The sequence below is a fragment of the Pseudonaja textilis genome, chromosome 5 (assembly GCF_049901715.1).
Source record: "Pseudonaja textilis isolate UNSWEBS1 chromosome 5, rPseTex1.2, whole genome shotgun sequence".
In the NCBI taxonomy this organism is placed as follows: domain Eukaryota; kingdom Metazoa; phylum Chordata; class Lepidosauria; order Squamata; family Elapidae; genus Pseudonaja; species Pseudonaja textilis.
In genome coordinates this window covers 15610123-15620042 of record NC_141994.1, presented here as the reverse complement: position 1 = coordinate 15620042, position 9920 = coordinate 15610123, and the positions used below count along the sequence as shown (strand labels likewise).

The following is a 9920-nucleotide window of genomic DNA, read 5'->3' as shown; positions in this document are numbered from 1 at the left end:
GAAAATGTCTCCTTAGCTGGAGGTAGGCGTTCTCTATTTGATAAATGTCCATCTGATCCTTGTCCTGCCCCCACCAGTGCTTTGGATTAGGCTTAAATTGTTTTTCCCATCCATGGAATCCTTCCTAAGCTATAAGTTTGTTGAAATCAGCTCTCTTAAAGTCTAAGACTCTTAATTCTGTTACTTGTGCCAGAATTATACCAAATTCCAATATGACATAGTCACTCTTCCCCAAAATTCCCACAACTTCAACATTTCGTCCCTACTAGAAAGTATTTTATATATATATAGAAAGTATTTTATATTTATATATTAAAAAGTCTGATTCACAGACGAACACAATACAGAAGCCTGATGATGGCAGATGAGATTCTGCTGAAACGTTGCTACAACTTTAAAAGCACAACTGTAATGATGTGGGAAAATACCCGAACAAAGCTGAATACCATACATGTAAGTACCCACGAAAACTTAAGAATGAATATATATATATTCAAGTTTTTAGGTTCTACTATATCACATGACCTAAAATGGACACCTAACATCAAAAATGTCATCAAAAAAGCACAACGAAGAATGTCCTTACTGCGCCAACTCAGAAAGCTCAAACTGCCCAAGGAGCTGCTGATCCAGTTCTACAGAGGAAGTATTGAGTCTGTCATCTGCACCTCTATAACTGTCTGGTTTGGTTCTGCAACCCAACAGGACAGACACAGAGTTTAGAGCATAATTAGGACTGCAGAAAAAACAATGGCTACCAACCTGCCTTCCATGGAGGACCTGTATACTGCACAAGTCAAAAAGAGGGCTGTGAATATATTTAAGGACCCCTCACATCCCAGACATAAACTGTTTCAACTCCTTCCCTCAACATGACGCTACAGAGCATTGCACACCAGAACAACTAGAAGCAAGAACAGTTTTTTCTCCAAACACCATCACTCTGCTAAACAAATAATTCCCTCAACACTGTCCAACTATTTACAAACTCTGCACTACTATTACTGTTAATCTTCTCATCACTCCTGATCACCCATCCCCTCCCACTTGTGATTGTAGGACTGTAACTTTGTTGCTTGTATCCTTACGGTTTATATTGACTGTTTCCTGGTATGATTTGATTGCTTATCGTACCCTATGACTATCATTAAGTGTTGTACATTATGATACTTGATTCTTAATGAATGCATCTCTTCTTTTATGTATACTGAGAATACTTACACCACGACAAATTCCTTGTGTGTCCAATCACACTTGGCCAATAAAATATTCTATTCTATTCTATTCTATTCTATTCTATTCTATTCTATTCTATTCTATTCTATTCTATTCTATTCCTATTTCTATTCAGTCCTTTATAGCTACCCTCTGGTACTCTCCTCTATCTTTTGGATGACAAAGTTCGTCAGGAATCTTTTTTTATCTCCCACTTGATGCAGAGTTTGTCTCCCAATTGATGTCAGGGTAGTTAAAGTCACCCATTAACCGTTGTGCCATTTTTCCTATATACTTTAGTTAACAGATTAGCAAAAAGTTCTATTTCATTAATTTGGCTGGGCGGCCTGTAGTATACAACCTATGACAATGTCATTCTTTTTTCCCCTTTATATTGACCCAAATGCATTCAAGATGGTTTTCACCATTGTTCTGCTGTATTTAACCGCTGAGATGCAGTTATTTCTAATTAGGGTCTAATCTGGATCCATATATTTTTCAAATATATAAACGAGTAATATAAATAACTTTTTGTTTACAAAAGGACAGCCTATTGCCTTTTTTATATATAAAATTTAGTTGCTGCATTCTTTTCATTTTTTGCATGGAGGGGGGGAGGCCTTGCTTTCTCTTATAATAGTTTTTTTCCCCTTTGTTGTTTTATTAAATTAATCAGCAGAAAAACAGGTGACTTTTCTTCCTCTGATATTCCTGCACAGTCAGACATTTTGGAATGAAACTTGCAATATATCCCATTTTTCTCTTTGCTCAAGGTGCCCAGTCTTCTTCATTAAAACTTTTCAGCATACAGATTTTCCCTTCTTGAGTGTTTAGGGAAAGATTTCCTTAGCGCTGAAAAATTGATTGAAAAGCCAAACGGCTATTCTTAGCCCTTCCTAATATTTATCATAGGCAAGGCTTAATAGAGTCGTGCATCACTTTGGATTGAAGAGCAAAACGATGTTCAGCATTTGCATGGGTGTGCATGCAAATGTGTTTGCAACTTCTTAAACTACCTGTAAGTATATTTCCCAGGCACTCTACTGCACCAATGGAGATCAGCTTCAGGATGGATGATTGTTGTGGCCTATCGGCCACTGGCCCCTCCAGCAGCAAATCAGAGAAGGAGTGGGGTGGGGGCGTGGAAGTCAGAATCAGTATCAAGGCAACCAAAGAGTTCTGAGGAGGAAGAAGGAGTGGAGCTGGCAGAGAGAGAGAGACGGAGGTGGAGCCTGGGCCATCTGTCAGCCCTTGGATGGAGAGTCAACAGCCCCCAGGTCTGGAGGTGGCTGATGAGGAAGAGGAGGAACAGCTGCGTCCAGTGCCTGAAAGATAAGGTTGCATGTGTACAACCAGGGAAAAATCTCTATGCCAGTCCAGGGAAGAAAGGAACTGGCTATGGGTATCCAAATCTCACCATAGATAAACCATACACACATCCAGTTGAATTATATGACATAGGAAGAATAAATTTTAAGAAAATATCTGAACAACATCGCAATCTGTTGAAAGGTGGACGATTCAAGCTAAATCTTTATCCCCGGGAATATTTCAATGCAAATCCTTACCATGATGAAGGGCCTGTTCCTCCGCCAAAAAGGCAACCTGAAAAAGTACCCATTCCACATCCTTTTAAGCCAAGTTCTCCAGCTAAAAAGCCAGGAGGCATGAAAGCAGGCCCATTTGATCCATTTCCAACTCATTCTACAGATCCGCATGGCATTAGAATGCCCAGGGCTTCCATAACTAATAAACAAGGAAAAAAGTATTTCACCCCAATCCTGGTACTAAAAGCAGACCAGTAAGAAGTATTATGGCTTTAAACATTGAAAAAAAAAAACACATGTGGATGCGCAGAAGGCAGAGGAGAGGAGAGCAGTGGAAATCTGTGGGCCGATCCTTGGGAAGGAAGAGCCACCACTGCTAGCAAAGCCCCACGCTAAACTCTGGGGATAAAAAGGCAGGGGGCGGAGAGGAATAGATGTGGCACACAACTATTCATCTTCCAGATGGCTGGACTTGCTAGCCTGTGATGAGAGAGAAACTTTTTGCCAGGGCTGTTGGCACTCCTAATTCAAGGAATCTTTTGAGTTCACTTCAGAGGGTTTGTCGTGTTTGGGGAGCTGTGTTAGGGATGGAGGTCATTATGGAAAGACATAACGCTTCAGAGTTGCAGACAGATTCTTCATGTGAGCCCTGCACCTCCTCTTCTTTGAGTTATAAATTCTGCATGCCCTTATTAATGAATACAATAAATCTACTATTCAGTGGCTGATTATTCCCAGCAGATTAATTCAAATCAGATGAAGGTAGACTTAATTTGCTAACTGGGATTTATAAGAAAATTTAGCCAGAAAAAAAAAAAAAAACCACGTAAGGCCAATTTTTAAACAAAATGAATCTTCTTCCCTGGCACTCCGTTGCAGCTCTCAGCTGAACATTTATAATTTCTTCTAAATGTACTTCATTAACAGTTTTAAATATGAACTCTTAGATTCTGGCCAATTTGGGATTTAAAACCAGCAGAGTGCAAAATTAGAGGCATCTGGGGAAGCCTGGATTTAAGGGCTAATTTAACCTATGTTTCTCACCATCTCTTAATTTTGTCAGTCTTTAAGGACTATTACAAAGGATCATGTTGGCACCTCTTGTTTCAAGCTCCCTGGGAATTACTGTATATATAACATCAGACTAAACTGAAGTAGTAGAGCCCTTTTTAATGGGCACATCAGCACAAATGGGATTCAGGACTGTTCTACAGGACTTGACTGGAAAGGCTGAAAGATACAATTCGTTCAAATTTTATTACTTTCAACATGTGTATTTTTAACTGGAAGACAACTGCTATGACACAAAAAGAATCACACCTATGTTCCTCCTGGCATCTCAGAAAGCTATAAAATATGATTGGATGATAACCATTTGCTCCCTAGCTAGAAGAGTTAAGTAATGGATGCATTGCATTTGTGGAATTGAAATGAGCTCATTTTTATTCAGCCTCCATCCAGCCACATGCAGAACACTTCAAATTAGCCATTAAAAATGTGCTTTAAATGTTGCACCTAAAACTCAAGTGGTGCAGGCTGATAGGACGGGGGGGAAAGGGAGGCTGTCATGCCCCTGGTGGAGACTGACTCTGAGGGAGAGGAGGAACAGCCAACAGGGAGTGGAAGTGTGGCTCCAGAGGTGGTGGAGGAGGCTGGGGAAGGGCAGAGGCCGGCTGGGCAGTCAGAGGAGGACCCAGGCCCATCCCCTATCCACCCTAGAGCACGCAGGGAGGAGAGGATAAGGGAGAGACATGGTCTTCTCGGGAGGAGAGGGCCATGATCCTCTTCATGGGTTGCAGGTGTGAGATCTGCATAAAAGGTTGGACCTGCGTGCTAACAGACGCTGGAGACAAATTAGTGTTTTATTTCTAAAGAATCTTGGTTGGCATTCTTCCAACGGACTGTCCCTGGTTATCTTCCTGAAGTTGGTCTGTTGTGGAACTTTATTCAATGTGGTTTGTTTTTGGTTTTTGCTTCGTTATCGGCTCTTTGAATTTGAACTGTGTTTCTTTCCTTTGAAATGTTATTTTGAAAATAGTTCACTCCTCCACTGTGAACAATTAAACAGTGAAGCCAAGCTGAAGGCATTAAAGGACCTTTATTTACACTTTGGTTTTTGTTATATTTGTGGTACACGCCAGGTCATCACAGGAAAGGGAGATATCAAGTGACCAGTGGTTTTTCCAGACATACAATGTGGTCTCTTTGAGCTAAAAAGAAAAAATGTCGGGGTGGCGACTAGCATAGAGATAATTCAGTGACCAGAAAGCATTTTAACTAACAAACAGCAGACCTGTCAGAGTTAATGCTTGAAATGGAATTTTGATTTCAATCTTTAGCAAAAATTAAAAAAAATCAGGGTCCCCAAATTCAGATACAATGGTACCTCGGTACTCATCGTTAATTGGTTCCGGGAGGCATGGTAAATACAAAAAACAATGAGTATCAAAAATATTTTTTCCATAAGAAATAATGTAATGGGTCACAAGGCAAACAACACTGACAAGTTCTAGCTTGTGCATTGAATATCAAACAAACAATGAGTTACAGGGACAAATTTTTCACGTCAAAATGAGCTGAATACCAAATTTGATGAGTTTCAAAGCAGTTGAGTACAAAGGCACCACTGCATTTGGAACGGTCTTTTGTCTGGACCGAAAGAGAAACAGCTCACTACTCTGAGCTGTGTGGAGCAGAGCTGCATAGAAATGTTAATAAAATAAATAAAAATATTTCTGTGATCCAAAGTGTCAGAAGAAAAATCTTATTTCACTCTGCAGGATATTTAGAAAAAGAAGAATTCAAGATGTAATTATACTGAGCATAAATTTGCTTCAGAGATGCAGTCCAATACAGTGCAAAGTGTGGTCATTGACTTAAAATGAACTACTCTACAATAAATCAATAATGTGTGTGTGTGTTGTTTTTTTGTCTGTGCGACAAAATGCATGTAAATGCTTTCTTGGGAAATTGCTGACAGTAAATTCTGAGGAAACCTAACATATTTTAAACTGAGTTTTTTTAATAGGATTGCAGGTGGTAGGGTATGTAGGTGGAGTAACAGCAGGAGCATGTAAGCGTTGCCATGCAACATATATTTTTGTTCCAGGAAAAAAAAAAGTTATTGTGTCAAGAAGAGTAAACTCAGTGCATTAGGAGAAAAAATGGGAGAACTAAAGACGGTTTTGTGAAAAGCGGAGCCCCTGGTCACAGTGAAATGAAGAGCCAGTAAATAGATTGGCTCTTCATAATTCCTCTATAGACAAGTAGAGGACTTGAGATTTCCCACAAGTGCTCTGTACAGTTGCTTCTTTCAAGGATTTAGAGACTGCAAGACAGGGGTCCTATCCTGGCCAATCCAACACTGCTTATCTCCAGGGGCTGCTTAAGGATAGTCCATATCTAATCCACCATAGCTTTTTTATATAACAAATGTGGCACAAATGTGTTTATTCTTTTCCCTTTGAGTATTAAACTGACAACGGGCCACAGTTTATGGGTTGTAATTTTAGTATAGTTAGACCATGTATAATGGACAGACTTGGTTTTATCATAGATTTTAGTTGTTATTTATTATTTTATACTAGAATTTTTAATTGTATATTTACTGAGTGTTTTTATTTGTTCTGGTCTTTGGTCTATGACTGTAATAGATTGAATTGAATTGAAAGATAGCAATTTCCAGGGGGTTTAGAACTCAGGGAGATGAGAGATAGTCATCTTCACTCAAACTGTCCTTTTTTTAAGGACATTGGATCTGCATACTTCTGTCATGCCCCTGTCGGAGTCTGAATCCGAGGAGGAAGACGAACAGCTGACAAGGAGTGTGGCTCCATTGGCTGTGGAGGAAACTGGGGAAGGGCAAAGTCCAGCTGGGAAGAGCAGCGGAGAGGTAGAATAATGGAGAGGGAGTTCAGAGGAAGACCCAGGCCCACCCCCTCTTCATCCTAAGGCACGCAGGGAGGAACAGAGAAGAAAGCAACGTGGCTTACGGGGGAAGAAAGGGCCTGATTCCCTTCATTAGTCACAGATGGGAAGAGAGTTTAAAAGAAACGCATGCTGAGTGTGGCAGCTTCTGGGAGCAAACATGAGTTTATCTTGTGTTGACTTTGCTTATCTGTGTTCCTGGCATCTTCCCAACCATGTTTAGTTATTGCCATGCCTTCGTGTCTGGAATTCTTGGTCCTGCCCTGTCAGACAAATTACCTCATTTTGCCTTGATTGGACTTATAGTTACAGTTTTTGTTGACCACGTTTTGGTCTTGATTCTCTGCAGCTAAAGGCTGTTCCTGGGAGAGTTTTTCTCCAGCCAGAAGGTAACCAGGACATTGGGGGCAAAGTTGGAGCTAAAAAAGGGACTCCTACTGATTATCTGACTTTATTGCCTTTGTGCCACATCCAGGGTCATCACAACTTCCTTTTCTAGCCACTTTCATAAATTCCTTGCTATCTCCTTTTCTGTTATTGGGAATCTCTAAAGCACTGGGTGAGTTTCCTTCAATCCTTCAACTTGGATAGTGAGATGGGTGGTGCCTAAACATGATTAATAAATAAAAAAGGTCCTTAGCAAAGTAAGTTTAAGGATTAAAAAAATATGTTGGAATAAACAACAAAAGAATGATTAGAATTTTAATTTTGAAAGTTACAAACAGACTAAGGGTTCCAGATGGATTTGAAATAAGATTTTGTAATTGACTGTAAAAATTCTTCCTACGGGAAAACGTTTTTGTTTTGTTTTGTTTTTGAATGATAGAATGGGGCTTTGAAGGTTGGTCACTAAAGAGAAGCAGAAGGGACAAAAGGATTACAATAAAAGAAGAACACTTAAATTTGTTAAATGTTAACATATTGAAGGATATTTTTGAACAATGGACCAGGAAGTTAATTTTAAAAGTGTTTGCCTCTGTAGACAGATTGTGTTTTTAAAAAGTTATACAAAAGCAGCAATGTTTATTAAACAACATTAAGAGAGTGGATATGGAAAAAGATCCTAACTGAATATACAAATGAAATCACCTGATACCTTAATAATTAAAACAGATATACCAATAACAAATCAGAAGAGCGACCTAGATAACTTATCTATAACAGATTTAAAAAAGAGACTTGTTAAAGCTTTGAAGAGTTTTGCGAGAAGGAACAAAGAAAAATGAAAAGAAATCAAGTTTTAGGACTATGAAGATTCTGTCACCCTGGTCATGGTTGTTCCAACAGTACTTTTTCAAGAGGCAACTGGACTTCCTTTGTTTTTTCCATGAAGATGTTTCACTTCTCATCCAAGAAGCTTCTTCAGTTCAAAAGATTGAAAATAGTTGAAAGAAAAATATAATTGACAAATACAATATAATTAAAATAATATTTGTTATCTCTTTTTTAAAAGTCCCTTAATGGACTTTTGCTGATCAGGACTGACCAACAAGGCTTTGTGGATTTGTTTAGAGGTAAGAGATGGGAATGGGAAGAAGAGATCATTGGTTGTATTTTAACAGAATATTATGAGTTCCTAATGATTTATGATGAAGGGGAATCCAATTATTTTCTACTATATTCGTATTTTCTCTTTCTATTCCATTTACTATTTTCTCTTTTTCCCTTTTTTCTTTTTAGTTTGCATTTGTTTGCAATAATTTTTAATAAAAATAATGAACTTAGTGAGGCCAAAATACAATGTATCTTTCAATTTTAATTCAGGCAATAGCTTAATGGCAAAACATAAGTAACACATGCTCTTTGTGGGCTCAAAAACCTGTCCTCAACAGCCTGCTATGAATGAAACACACCCAAAGAATTTGAGGTGGAAAATAAAAGAAACTATATTGTCTTTATGATTGTTGTGCATTAAATTGCATAGTGCATCTGCAATTGCATATATAAAGTTTACCTGGTCTTTAAGAGTACCTGCAGAGTGTAGTCAAAAACATCAAGATGGCAGCTCAATGTGTGATTGAACATGGACAATAGCTTTGATCATATCATCCTGGCCACCTTCATGCTTTTTTTGAAAATCTTCCAGATATTCCTCCTGTTCTTAAATTTATCAAAGCAGTACTTCGTAGAAAGTTAGCACCCACCCTTCTCCTAGAAAAATGAAATATTCTAGGAAATATTAAAAAGGCAGGATATTATACCTCCCTGGATGAGAAAAGAAAACACATGTTCTTGGAAAGCAGCCCCCACCTTTGTTAATTTTGCCCAGGACCTCAAACCACGTGGTCCCATCCACCATTAAAACATCCTTCCAAGCAGTCTCCATGTTTCCAGTCTCTTTCTTCCCATTTGAAACTGAACCCAGATGGACATTTCCTCCGAAAACTTATATAAGAATAGCTTGTAGATCACTTCATATCTGCCTTTCAATATAAACCAAATTTGGGCTTCCACTTTAAGGAGATATGCAATCACACTTTAGAAATATAAACAGTTCTGAAATGTGAACATTTTTTGTTGCTTTATCTGTCTATTACAGATAGACTTATTACTTAACCTGCTGCTTGTGAAAAGCTGGTTTTAGGTGTGCTTCTTCCATTGAACTCCAAAATCAGGTAGTTCTCAATCTAAATTGTCACTATTACTCCACAATAGCTCATAAACGAAAGTGGAAAACTTTCATTTAAAAAAACCCACAGAGAAAATCCACCATTGGCTTCATTTTCCTAATTGCCTAAATGCAACCATCTTCAGTGCTTTCCTTGTGCCAGCAGATAATAAAATTTTTCAGCAGAGATTTTATTCTGTCTCCTACTGAGACTTAAACAGAGAAAGAAAGAAAGAACTCAATCTTATTTATTTTCCAGTGTTTTGACAAAAAACACTTACTACAATTTTATCCTTTTCTCTTCATGATTATACTGAGAAAAAAATCACCATCCAAACTGATCTCTCTTTCTTAAACTCCATTTTAAATGAAAGCGGCATGTACTTCACAATTGGGTTTTTAAATGCTCTGTCTTATTGAGGATTTTCTTTCCCTGACAGCTATGTTAATGATGCCATTTTAAATAGCTCACTAATTTTGTTTACAAAGGCAGTTTCCAGGTTTAATATCTTCCAATATTATCGTTCAGATCTGCTCAATTACTCTGCTTAAGTATGTTCCTTTTTGCCTGCAAAGGCTGCTCGGCCCACACGTTTCCCCTCTACGTGTGAGGAGGCAGCTGG

The 9920-nt window shown here is 38.4% G+C and overlaps 1 pseudogene; it reads left to right on the top strand.

Annotated features, from left to right (window-relative positions):
- Positions 1 to 2507: 2507 nt before the first annotated feature.
- On the top strand, positions 2508 to 9273 carry LOC113433856 (cilia-and flagella-associated protein 96 pseudogene; annotated as a pseudogene).
- The last annotated feature ends 647 nt before the right edge of the window (positions 9274 to 9920 follow it).